Genomic DNA, 12,524 nt, shown 5'->3' on the forward strand with positions numbered 1-12,524 from the left:
TATTATATCAGATTTAAATGTTTTTGAAGCTTTCCAGTCGATTTAATTTTTGTGTAAATTGCATAAAATTTATAATAAGGCAATAAAATTTAGAATGCACTTTATTTTCCACTTCTTTTAGTTGAAAAATAGTTAAAAGTCAATTTTAGCTTGGAAGGAACAAAAATTCCTATTCAGAATTCAGTACTAATGAATAAAACATTTCTAGAAAATTAACTTTTAAATGGAATAATAAGATGAATCCCAGTTTCATGATGAATGCATCTTTATAAGACAGTAATGGAAAATTAAATGAAAAAAATTAAAAATAATAGCGTCCTAAACATTTTAAAAATCAGAATTCTTCTAAATTTTTAACAAAATGTATTTAACTTAAAACAGCTTTTAAAAATGTTTGACGTATTAATATTTTAACATTTAAGTGCGCAAAATTCATAACTCTGAATCCTTAATTTTCAAAAATGCCTAATTGAATTTGAAGTGTCCTAAATTGAAGCTTTAATCATATTTAGAAACATTTTAGTTCTAATGAATTTTTTACGAAATCTTATTTCTGCTCTCTGGATTTCACTTTTTTAGGAACTTAATTTTTTTTTTATCGAACTCTTTTTCAGTGCTTTAATTTTCTATAATCTTTCTGATTTTTGTTTCGGTTTTCAAATTTTTGTTAAAATAAATTCTTTTTCTGCTTATCCGTAGCTCCTGATTTTATTCCATGTTTTTACTTTTACTGTAGTTAATGTATTTTATAATTCAGTATTGTATTTATTATGGAATCTCAAAAAAAATTTTTTATTGAACATTTCCATCAAATATTTCTTTAAAAAATAGATTCCCCTCTTTTTAATTTAATGCCTACTCATAATTTTATTTGTTCCTTACCTAAAAAAACGATATGCTCATGAACAAGTTAAATAATTTGTGTTTGATAAATGCTTTTTTGTTGACAAAATCGCTCACAGCTGCTTTTGGAGGAAAACAAACAAAATTTCACGAACAAAAACCGAAAAACCGACCAGGAAGTTAAAAAAAATGATCAGGAAGTCAGAACAATAAAAAGAATACTAACGAAACACAAGTGCGCAGAATGAATAATTCGTGCATTTAAAATTTTAATTATTCATATACATTTGGGAAGCGCGGAAAAGGCTGCAAGTTGTATCATTACGCTCACTTAAATAGTTCCGACTTTAATTCTATTCAGTTTAATTAACATACATTTAAATCTCTATATATCAAACTAGTAAAAAGTCAGATATTTGAAAAATTTCTTTTCGTAGATATTTCAATATACAGGAATATGTATTGCAACATTTTTTTCTCATTCTCAAATATCAATTCTTAACTTAAGACCATATTTAGTTGCTTTATCTTTAATGAACCGCCTTGATACAGGCAATTCTTGTTCTGGAATCATTTTTACTGATTTCAATGCTGCTTCTTGGATCTTGTTAAATTGAAGAATTTAAATCGTTTGCGATTTCCTCCAAAACTTGAAAAAAATTTGCTAAAAGAATCATAATTTTTCAAGTTCGTTGAAACCGTACTTTAAATCTCATTTTTTTTCTCAGTCTTTTACTTTTTATTCTGGTATCTGCATTCTTTAAAATGCTGGACTTCTTTTTCTATTTAAAAATTTTAGTTTAGAGCGCATATTCTATACGTGGAATCAAAAGTTTAAATAAAAATCTTGCACCAAGTATTGAACAGAAGCTAAGAATAACAAATATTCCCCCAAGAAGTGTTTTATTTTTTCATATTTTGTGAATTTATTGCAGTAAGTTATTTTTATTACTATAAGAATCGGTGAACCAATATTTTTAGTATTATTATTTACGAATGACTTCCTTCAATTAAATTCCTTCTCATCAATGAAATCAACCACTACTTTTAATATTCATAAATGTACATAACTTTTTTCTTCTAAAAATTCTGTTCAATAATTGAAATATTATTCGATATACAGAAAATATTTATATAAAATTTTAAATTCTAGAGAAAAAAGTGCAGTTGAGATTCATATTGAGATTCAATTATATTCAAACAAAACTGAATTTTATATATTGCGAATTAATATTTAATAATTTATATATGAAAAGAAATGTTTTCATTTCATATAGATCTGAATGCAGTGCTGCGACGCATGGCAACATGCATTACATCTTTTATTTAAGATATGTCCCCTTGTAGCATTCTATTACAGTTGTCTTGAATTTTCACGGACTATGATAACCCCGATACAGTTGTTTTGGAATCACGTTCCTTCAGTAGGCAATGAGGAATCTCAAATGACAAATGTGGAACAAAATTCGAATCGATAAATTCCGCCTATCTGTAAGATAAGATAACAGAACCGACTGACAACTTCCGCTTGTCTAGGAAACCACAAAGAATCGGCCTTGGAAGCGGATACTAATTGATTTCTTTTCATGTGATTCGTAAAGCAGATATTTATTTTCCTAAAAAAATGAATGTTATTCAAAAATTTATAGCGAGATTTTTATACTTTTTATGCATAAAATTTTGATTAAAAATGGCGTTTCTATAAAGCAGAATTTAAAAGTTATAATGTGTTTAGTAGCAATTTATCTTTATACCTTTATTAAATTTGATTTGTTTTATTTTTTAAAAGATGGGATTTGGCAATCAATTTTTCACTCAATTCCTAATGCGCTAGAGTTTAAAAATTTTGTATTCTTGTGTGTTTTCGATAACAGTACTTTATTTTAATATTTCTAGAACTTAATTAACAGTAAATTGATTAATTTAAACCAATTTTGATTTCAAACGAGTGGAACAACCTGGTAGTGAATTAGAGAAAAGGTGACATAAAGATTCTATAATATTTATAATTGAATATTAAAAAAGAAAACAATTAATATGGAAATATTATACTAAAAAATGCATTTTTACAATAATTTAATTTTATCAGGAATCATGTTTCCTTGAATGCAGAAATAGGAAATGAAATGATTAAAAAGACCGTCACGAGGAGTAGTAAGTGAAAATGTGCCGCCATCAACTAATTTTCGTAGCACAGCAAACAAAATAGTACATGATTAAATTTTAAACATAAGTTTCATCGTTATTTTTTAAATCTTGATTATACTTCATTACTAATAATGAAGTACAAAATTTCCAGTAAGTGATTACTGGTTATATTACATCGATTCGTCATTTCTCTACCGATGCTAATGAATATTTAAGCAGTCGATAATAAAATAATACTGTCCGCCACAGTTGTAGTAGAATAAGCAAATTCTTAAATGTGAAAATATATACTTGTCGAACAATTATTTTCGTTTATGAAAGAAAGTATGTTTTCTGTTAGATTCGGAAAAACAGTATTAATCTTTGATTAATTTTGAAAGTAATTACTGCTGACAGGATTTCCCACAAAACAAGAAAAACTGTAGAATAAAAAAAATTCTAGTAGAGAAAAATTATAGTAGTCAGACATTCTAGAAACTTTGAACAGTTTTGTTCTTTTCTCACTTGTTTTCGAAATAAACCTATTTTTCTATAAAAATTGTAAATATCTCTTTTTTTCTATTTGATAAATCTAGATTTTGATTATTTCGTATGTAATAAAAAGTATCTATATTTGAGATAGTCAAGTGTCATTAGATGCCATAGTCACACGCTGGAAATAAGAAAATTTAGAGGCAATCTCTACTATAATAAAGATGAATATATATGTGCATTATCTCCGTACAATTCAGACCAATTGATTTAGAGTTGCCAAACTGACCCATATATACTTTAAAAAGTGTACATGTGTGCCACAGAGCAATTTTTTTGAAATTTTAATTAATCAAAACTTAGAGTTTTTTTTCCTTGATATCTTTTAAAAATATTATCGCACAAAAACAAATTTTATACAGTTTCAAAATTTAAAAAATTGTCTTTTCAGTGATGCCAGATTTTCTACCGTATAATTGTTTTCTATTTTTAGTTTAAAAATATTTTTTTAAAAACTACTTTTAACTAAAAACATGCTTAAAATATTGTAAGCAGGTTTTATAGAAATATATTTAATTGATAAATGAAACTAGAATTATTTTTAATGTTGCTATTTGTATTTCATTCCGTTTCTTTTCCACTGTTGATGATCAAGATAAGAACATTAGAAATCTTTCCGCTTGTTGAGAAATTATGAGCGTAAGGAGTGCTTTTAATAAATATTTCGAAAATTTGTTGTGCTTATAAGTAAAATTAAACTTCAGAATCGAGCAATGGTGAAATTTGTTTTAAGTTAACCCATTTTTAAATATTGCTTCACTTTCCTAGATTCTTAATTGGATGTATAAAGATATATACAGAAAATTAAGAAAATCCATAGTACAATTACCAGAATGGTATGAAATTTCCGAAATAGTATGTTATATGTCTATTGAAATTTGAAGTTTAAAAATATTTTGCTGAATAAGCCAGTAAGATCAAGTTACACAAAATTTTTAATTGAAATTTCAGCTGTCATCAATCCCCAAGAATCAACCGGATGCTAGAAATGGCTGGTTTAAAATAGTTGTAACTTCGTAAGTATACTTGATAATAAGAATGTGTAAAATTATTATAATGCTTGATATATTTTACTGCTTTTATTTTTTGTCTTTCACAGTAATGGGAAATTCACTTCCATATCCCTTTCCAAATACTACAAGGAGTCAATTTTGGTGCTGGATAACTTGTTCATTTGCTGAATATGCCAGCAGATGAATGTCATCAATGCCAAAAGGTAATAATCAGTATGAAAAATAAGTCTTATAATATATTAATTACTAATGGATATGTATGTTTCATATTTAATATGAAAAAGATTTTTTTAATAGAAGCTATGATATCAAAACATTATGCAAAATTTTGAATGACCAATGATAATTTTTTTTCGATATATTTTAGATTCTATCAGACCAATGATAATTTTTTTTCGATATATTTTAGATTCTATCAATCATACGCTATTTTAAAAATTATCCAAAATTATCATTAAAAACTATTTAAAAATAGTATCAAATACCATTTTTGAAAGGAAAAAAAAAGAGAGAATGGCTTTCGCAGCTTATTAAAATAATTGTTGAAGTAAGAATATTTGTTATAATTTATTAAATGAAATTATTTAATTAAGTTATTTTGTTTCATTTGACTTCGAACGATGAAGATTAAAATACGCCATTTAACTTATTGGTTGACTCATGTAAGTATCGAATTTATTGCCACCATTTAACAAAGAAAATATGTTTGGAAAAAAACACAACTAACATAAGTTCTTTTTCTAAGTAGGTTTGGATGAAAAAAAAAAATTCTTCTCTTTAGAATTCTTTATCCTAACCGAATAAGGAAAGGAAATGCAGATTCGTTGTGTAATGAACTATTTATTCGAAACATTTAAGAATGAATGTAATTTTAGAATCGATAATTTACGCTCATATCTGGCATATAAAATGAAGGTTGCAAATGCAGCCTAGTGACCTACTTTCTGAATCCAAACGATTTCTGGAGAAGCGCAATAAGACTTCTCAACTCAGGCGTGTTTCGTAAAAGTTTCGTTGGTAATGGAATTCTTGTTTTTGCCAACTTTTAAAATCGTCCGATAAAATGCATGCTCAGTTGTAATGAGCAGATAAGCTCCAACATTTCTCGCTTTTCAAATGTCAATTCTAGAAAAGCTCCTATTTTTCTTCCATGTCCCATCTTGCAAGAAAGAGAAGTCTAGAGACGAGCATCAGATTTATGAAGGTTGCTAGAATAACTGACAGTTCTTAGAAATTCGATGCGAATTCTCGAAAGTTGTTTGAAAGTTTCCAGCTATAAATCTTAAATACGAGACGGATTAGAAACATTTTTATTAAATTACATTTCTAAGAACAACATTCTTATCTTAAGTATTTAATTATTACATGTGTTTTCATTTTGTACATCAATATAAAAAGATTAATTTATTTTAATTAAAAACAAATGAATATTCTTTAATAGATTTTTGAATTTTCGCTTAGAAATTAATTTTTATTATCTGAGGGATTTTAAAAGATAGTTTTAATTTTGCTTACATTGTTGTTTGATTGAACGCATGATATTTGATGATGTTCGTATTGTAAACTTGGTTTTTTTCTGACGTTATTTGAATTGGACTCAGTTATATAATTAGGATTCAATTCCTAAATATATGTATAGAGATAAAATCGTTTTCACAAAATGTTATGGCAAAAGTGTTTTGCATTTTCTAATTACAAGCTATTATAAAAAGTTTGCAGTGCAATGAATTGCCATCAATTCAATTTCTAAATATTTAGATAATTTTCTACAATAAAGCCGAAATCCACAAAATTTTATTGAATTTCAATATTGTAGCGAAAAGTTTTATTGAATTTTAAAAGCAATTTTTATGTTTTTTTATTCATAGAAGGCCGAAGGACTTAAATAATGATATGTTATTTCATTTCATTATTTTTCGTGGAATGGATTGTTCTGCAATTGTTTTATTTGCAAGCTGATTTATTAAAACTTTCGACTTCTAAAAGCAATAATGTTGGTTTTAATAATAAGCTCGAATATAAAATCTAGATACATCTATGGATAACAACAAAAGCGTAGCTATTAATATTATTTCTCAAATATCTATTTTAGCTTCAAATACATTTTTTTTGTTTCTTGTTATTTAATATTTTAAGGAAAGTTTTTCAACTCTGAACTTTAAATAAAAATTAGATTAAACAGGCCAACGATGTTTTATAAATCTGATGACAAATGACATTATTCTTAGATCGCCACTTGAGGGAAAGAAAGAAAACAATCATCCTATTTTTATTAAACTGAAACAACCAATGAATCTAAAAGAGAGCTATCAGCTAAGAACTCAGGAATGTGTTCGTAATTTTAAGCACGGATATCACTTTGAACGGTTAATTTAATAAGATCATGCTTATGAGGAACTCAATGAAGGTTTTTATTCCTCTCTTTATGAACTGGTTCAAAAATGTTAAATAGATGTCGAATTTAAATGTAAAACTTCAGTGTCAACTTTTATCAATATTGTTTACCAGTCGTCTCAGGAGACGAGCTGGTTTGTCAACAATTCATCAAAATCTAATAATATTGCAGATTCGTTTGGAACGATTTTATTATTTCCTCTTTGTACACTTCATATACGTGAAAGTGAAAAGCAATTTTTCCCTGCCTCGGGATTGTCTAAGACGTTGGATTTCATTAAGAATTTCAAATGTAATTTTTGTTGATTATAATAGTTTTTTTATTTACAACTTCCGAGAAGAGAAAGTAAAATTATGTTAATATGTGATAGATTATGTGACAGCAAATTAAGTTCGAAACAAGAAACAGAAGAAAAAAAAATTCCTGCTCGTTAGAATTGGTAGAGAAAAAGGAAACGAGCTTTTTATTTTGTTGGCTTGACTTCGAGCTTAAATAGAAGTCAGCGGAAGTAATGTCGTAGCGTAGCAACATAAATGAGATTATGTTAAATGATAATATAAGGGTTCCTATTTCGGAGAAAAGACTCGGGATTCTTATAAGGATTGTAATATGAAATGATTTCATATCATAGCACAAAAGTCACAGTTGTATTAAAAACATCATTTGGGATTAGTTAAAAAGTATGACATGCATGTTTTTTTATGTATATTTTAGTTTTCTAAACAAAATCAAAGAAGCACTTTATCTATATTGCCTCTGAAATTTTACGAATTTAAGTGATGAATTTCCTAGCTCAGATCATGCAAGGTTTCAAAAATGAAATTCGCGCTGGAATTTGATTGTAAATTTTATTAGAAGAATGCTTTTTGCGTTGTCAGGCTACTTTTTCACTTTTTGAATACAAAATACAGGGAACTGATTAATCGCCAAGAAATTCAAACTAGAGATTTTGAAGAATCTGCACATTTCAGACACCCTGAGTTCGAAAAACACATTTCTGGAAAATGTCTATTTGTGAAAAAAAGACATTTTGAATCAGACGGATTAAATTTGGTGTATAGTTTTTACACTAAATTTTCAGATTTCTATCCCATTTTGAGCAAAATCTATTCAGAGGAAATCTGTCTGTCCTGCTGTTCGAATATGATTTAACACGATAACTGTAAAAATGAAGAAAGCTAGATATGTAAAACAGATTTAACATGTATATTGTAGACACCTATTAAATTTTGAGTCAAATTCAACAAGGACTTGAATGTCTGTCTGTCTATACTATCAGAAGCCTGTAAGCGCGATAACTCACAAACGTTATGATTTAAATATATCAAATTCAGTATGTGATTCTTTTTGGCCTACAGTTACAGTGATGTGTCAGATTTTGGTTTCAATCGGGTGGGAAAATACGTCTAAAGTGCAGATTCGATTTTGGATGCTATTAACCGCATGCCAGGGATTAATCGCCAAAAAACTCGCCAAGGATCAGTAAAAATACTAAATTCACTCCAAAGATTATTACTTCGTAAATATTGTACGCCAAAATCATTTAAGAATTTTCTGCTTTTACTCAGAGTCCACATTTTTTTTTTTTTTTTTTTTTTTTTTTTTTGCGGAGTGTTGGCGGATAACACCTTTATTAGAGAATATGCAAGAAAGTTTTTGGTGAGATCACTTCCGCTGATTTTCTTTATCGTATGTGAAGAGTAAGAAAACAAAAACATATTGAAAAAGAAAATATCGTAATTGTTGAAAAAGATTTTCCCCAATCTATGAGCCATTTTTTAAAAATAGTATACCATTTATAAGTACCTCAAAGTAAAAAATTTCTCTCAATCTATGAATCAATTTTTTTTAAAAAAAAAAGAACGTTAAAAGACTAATGCGAAAAAAAAAATGAACTGTAGTGTTTTAGGCAGAAAGTTTGTGAGGCTTATTTATCTAATGTAATTTTATTGGACGAAAGCAAATATGTTTCTTAGTAAACCCGAGAGTCGAAAACTTTAATTACAGAAATTCTTCGCCAGCAGTCTGTAAAAGATTTAACGCCTGAAAATAAAATTACTCTTTCGAAGTTTAAGAAAATTGGTTTAGAAACGGATACGCCCATCATGTCGCAGAAAACACTCGTTAAAAGTGTAAAACTCTTAACTAAAAAAAGTATAAAACATGAGGATTTAATTAAAATTAAGTAATTACAAACTAAGAAAAAAAAAGTGAGACTTGCTTCCGTTTACAAGTGCCATGAGTTGATTAAAAATTTCTTGAAAATGGAAGTAAATCGTTTTTTAGGCCACTCTTTTTTTGAAAATAAGAGAAGAGTTTGACCTGAGTTTCAGGAAGATTGGAACTTTAATTTTAAATCCTCGGCTTTCTTTGACAAAAGTTTAAAAAAATGCCACTCAATTTTTATTTTTTTTATGTTACCTATTTCTATGAATACGATGGAATGCTAATTCAAATAAATACCGCACTGTAATTTTCACTAATTCTGTAACATGTTTTCAGAAATTCCCATTTTAATTTTCCAATAGCACGATTTCTGAAAAACAAATGTTTTTCTTTTTTCGTAATGTATTGCATTTTTGATACAACAACACAGCAGATACATCAAATGGTTTAAAATTGGGTCAATTAATGTGACATCATAGTCACGTGATCATTTTATTTCAGCTGTGTTACTATGGCAACAATATTGAATTGTCACCTTTTCATCAAGCTACGAGAGTTGATTCATTTAATCTACATACATTTACTTTTGAATATAAATTTTTATATTTAAAACCTATTTTGAGCTGGAAATTAAAATTAACTTTTGAACAGGTTTAACTTTATTAATCAAGAATGCTTATAATATCTATCAAAAATTCTATTTTCAAGTAGGTGACTACGTTAAAAAAAAAAAAAAAAAAAGTCGTTTCTTAGCAAAAAAAAAAAAAAAAAAAAAAAAAAAATCGATTTTTTTAAAAACTCAAATTTTAATTCTGAACAATTTTCTTTACATAATAATTTGAATTTTGTGTTTGTGTTCATTCTTTGGGGAGTTACTTTCAACTTTATATTAACTTAAGTTTTAATGTATTTTTTACATCTTTAAATCCTGTTTCCTCGAATTCTTAATTTTGGTAAGATTTTCTCAAGAAAAACTTCACAAATTAAAATTTAATGCATAATTTTTGTTTAAATTTAGTTCAATAATTTTTCATTATTGCCTGTCGGTTTGTTTCTGCACGAAATATTCTGCAATTCCTTAACTGCAGAATAAGCAATCTCCTTATTTAAAAAAAAAAAAAAGTTACACTTGTTTTAATACATTATAATGGGATTTTTTAAAAAAATTTCTTGCTATTTTTTATCCGTCCCAGCATTTCAAGATAAGATAAAAATGCAGTTTATTTCTTGGTTGAGGAATTTGATATTACATTTTTTAAATTATCGGCGAAAGTTTGAACAAATAATTTCATAAACTTCAAACCTAGAAGGCTTTTACGTTATTTTTCTTATTATTTTTAAACCAAAAAAATATTTCTTCTACTTTTCAAAATATATTTGGTTTTTAAATGAGATATTTTTATTCCATCTATAATGGATTTTTTTGTTTTGTTTTTTACAATTTATTATACACAAAAAATTCAAAAAATTTAAGCATCTTAAAATCTTCAAAAATTTATCCTAAATGTAATCATTGACATTAAATAAAATTTTTATTAAAATAAAAGGCTGTTTCTAAAAAAAGAAGAAGAAAAGCTGATAATTTGGCAAAATCGAATAATTTCCCCACCATTCATTCTATGATCAAACGATATTCCAAACAATCGTATCACTTAAAAATTATCTTCACATATTCATAAAAATGAGTCATTTCCCAGGTGATAAGTCTCCAATATTCTTCTGGTTACTATAATCACTTCTATTTGTTTGTGTCGCGCTGAAGATAAAATATGAAAGGAAAAAAAATTATCTTATCTTTTATGTACTTTTCTCCTTATCGAAACGCTCGGAGGACTGATTTGCTAAGAATTATTTCTTATCCACGTTCCGATAGCTCGCGTGTAGTAAGAAAAATTTTCCCATTCATTCATTCACAAACTGCTTGCTTCATTCATGTTTCACCTGTTACTACAGATGCTTGAAAGAATTTCTTAATCTCTCGTGTGTCTTTACTTTTTTTTCCTTCCCTTTTTACGTTGTATTAATATCTTACGAAGCATGTTTCAGAGCACGTAAACAATGGATTGCGGAAAGTTAGAACAGAAAATCTATCTATTGATATGCAGTGACGCAATAAACGTGAAAAAGAAGCAATTAGAATAAGAAATACGATACATGATTCTTATTTCTAACTGAACAACTCCTTTGTGGTATAGTTTTTCGGAGAATGGCGCAATTTTTCATGCGATTCTGACTTTTTTTTAATTAAATCTTATTCTATAAATATTTTACAGCTTGGTGTAACTGTAAATATAAACAACGAATGAAGACACAAGAAAGAATTTCTTTTCAAGGAAAAAAAAGTACATAAAAAAGTAACTGTTTTGAATTGCAGCAAATGTCTGACATTTCCTCTTTAGCTTGTAGAGGTCTATACAAACTCAAGGTTGTTTTCAAAACATTTCTAATATTGTGCGTAGTGTTGAAATGTTTTTATTAGCAATGTTTTTTCTTTAGTCATTGACAATAAGGATCGACTGTTCAACGGAAGTTGCAATGAATATCATAACGCCCAATGAAATAATTTTAAATATGACCCTAATTTATTTTAAAGTAACTGACGCGTTTGTACAGATGTTTAAAACACCAACAATCTGAATTTTGTGTGATGAGAATTTTTGCAGATGTTAAAAACACCAACAACCTGTCTTCTGTGTAATGACAAATTCTTCAACTTAAATAACAGTTTTTGGAATTCTTAGAAATTTTTCTACCAAATAGAGACAAATAAACAATGGAACCCCCATACATTGAACTTGCTTTCTTAAAAAAATTCGTTTATATAAAAAAAAATGTTAGATATTGAAAAGAATCATTGAAAAAGTATTTTGAGCATGAACAAGTGTTTTGATTCATATAATTTTTAAAAGCTGCCTAATTCAGGATCTTAGACAGCTTACAGTCATTATAAACTGGTATAATTCTGTTGATTGATTTCAAAATTACACAAGCAGAATATATGACATGAAAAAAAAAAAAAAACACTGCTTTGGCACAATTATATGGAATAGTCACATAGGAGTTGTGTTCCGTGACAAATGAGATACTAGCGCAAAATACAACGGATTTGTATAAAATAAAATATAAAAAGATAAATTGTCCTTCGGTGAATTATTCATATAAAAATGTTTATAGTTTGGAATAATATCTTCAAATTATGCTTAAGTAGTGCGACATACGTGATGAAAACATCATTTAAAACACTCTACTGAGCATACCCATTTTTCATATAATTTTTTTCCACTTACTTAAATTAATTAATAAGAATAGTGCCGGATATACTTTACAATAATACTTTTCATTTGTTTTAGTTATTAAATTTATTTTTAAGCGATTTGTGGTGATATTTTTTATTTGTGCATATCATCGCTGATATATAACTAAGCATA

The 12,524-nt window shown here is 27.2% G+C and overlaps 1 protein-coding gene and 1 long non-coding RNA gene across 2 annotated transcripts in view; one reads left to right on the forward strand and one right to left on the reverse strand.

The window, feature by feature from the left end:
- The window catches only part of LOC129976492 (uncharacterized), a 71,040-nt gene extending 66,314 nt beyond the window's left edge, over nucleotides 1–4,726 (forward strand). The window contains exons 2-3 of the long non-coding RNA XR_008785149.1: nucleotides 4,474–4,538; nucleotides 4,622–4,726. This is a non-coding gene — a long non-coding RNA (uncharacterized LOC129976492). The remainder of the gene's footprint in view (nucleotides 1–4,473; nucleotides 4,539–4,621) is intronic.
- LOC129976475 (sprouty-related, EVH1 domain-containing protein 2-like) overlaps nucleotides 1–12,524 on the reverse strand; it is a 177,078-nt gene that overhangs the window by 86,299 nt on the left and 78,255 nt on the right. The window lies entirely within an intron of this gene.

This window comes from Argiope bruennichi, chromosome 1, assembly GCF_947563725.1.
Source record: "Argiope bruennichi chromosome 1, qqArgBrue1.1, whole genome shotgun sequence".
Lineage (NCBI taxonomy): Eukaryota > Metazoa > Arthropoda > Arachnida > Araneae > Araneidae > Argiope > Argiope bruennichi.